This window comes from Galeopterus variegatus, unplaced genomic scaffold (genome assembly GCF_000696425.1).
Source record: "Galeopterus variegatus unplaced genomic scaffold, G_variegatus-3.0.2 Scaffold6098, whole genome shotgun sequence".
Classification (NCBI taxonomy): Eukaryota; Metazoa; Chordata; class Mammalia; order Dermoptera; family Cynocephalidae; genus Galeopterus; species Galeopterus variegatus.
In genome coordinates, this window is record NW_007732209.1 from 44,682 (window position 1) to 46,443 (window position 1,762).

Genomic DNA, 1,762 nt, shown 5'->3' on the forward strand with positions numbered 1-1,762 from the left:
ACACACGTAAGGCTTTCCTCCAATATGCCTACGAATGTGACAGGTCAACGTGCTGGCTTAGGCCCATCTCTGTCCACTCCTGTCTTAGACATATGGCTTCTCTCCACTACATATCCTTGAATAAGTCTTGAGATTGCTAGAAATTGCAAATTGTAAATCACATACATCACATTTACAGCATTTTTTTCTCACCATGATGCATGCAACTATGGGTGACTAGCTGGCATGTTTGAGCAAAGCCTCTACCATGTAACTCACGTTTGTATGGCTTCTCACCTGTATGAGTTCTTACATGAGTTTTCAGCTGGTTACAGTGTGTAAATATCTTTCCACACACGTGGCAGATGTTGAATTTGACTTCTTTGTGCTGCTGGCTTCTTAAAACACTTTCCCACACATGTTACGTTACACAGCGGCTTGGCCTTGGAATACTTCTGATCCAGCTCTTCCCCAGAGTTCTCCAGCTTGTGAGGATTCTTGACACTGGCCATATTAGACACAGAGTGTTCTCTCAGAATAGATGAGCTGTGATTTTCCACAGTTCTGTTTCACTATTAGAATTTAAATGGAGATACCTTATGCTGGAAATGTATTTCTCACAAGGGACATCAACTCGAGTTCTAAATGATCATTTCTTTGTGCAACTTGTTATGTTACAGGTGTGGACAATTTATTTATTATCTAGAAATAATTCAACATTCGCATTCTCTGAAATGTCACTGGGATATTGCTCTTTTATTCTGCCCTGTTTTCTGGGTATTGAAAGTCTTTTTAGTTTGAGATAATGTCTTTGCTAAATCCTCTTGTTGAGGATATGCCTGAACTGCATCTGTCTGTTTTATTCCATTTTTGAATCAGGAGTTATTTAGAAGAGTTTTTTAAAATTTTCAGGTGGCTTGATTTGTTTTAGTAATTTTTAGATTTAATGGCTTAGAGTCAGAAAAATGTGGCCTGAATAATTGTTTTAGAAAGTGAAGTTTTCTTAATTTTTTTTTCCCCACAAATGTTTGGTGGACATTTGAGAGAACGTTTAGTACCTGTGAGGTATAAAGTTTTATTATATGGAGATTTAACCAAATTGATCGTAATATTCACTACTTTGCATGTCAAATCAGACAGTTGTGTTCAAGTTTTACACAAAGATTTAGAAGAATTCTGATGTCACCTTTATTTACCTTTGTAGGTAATATTTTTTCAACCCTCCTGCCCCCGTGTTTTTTACATCTTTGTTGCTTCTCTCCTGTCTGCTGTGTTTGTCACTTCTGGTTTTCCTTATTGCACCTCTTGAATCTAGAATTCACATTTCTTATATGTCAGCTGTTTACCTCTTTATTCCTTTCTTTGGAATTCTAAACATTCTCTATTGACTCAGTTTTCTGAAGTCTACTACTTATATTTATATTTCAGAATTTAGTAAAAATTCGTTTTCATTTGAAAGTAAACTTTCCTGATCTGATTGTTCCTTTTTGAGAGTGACAACACTGTTGCAAATTATGTTTGGAATTAAAATTGGAAATTAAACTTTCTCTTCTGTTCTGTTTCTGTATTCCCCCCCCCCCCCCAAATGCTCAATCTTTCCGGTTTTTCTGATTTTTAAAGGTTTTTTTAAAATGCCTTGTGGGGCCACTGCCCAAATTTTTAAATATTTGACAAAGGGACAGTAAAATATTTTTTACTTTTCTTCTGTAGTTGTATTTTTCTTGTTTAGAAATTACTTGATTACAAATTATTGTAAAGATCAGGAAGTTCAATGCTTTATTAA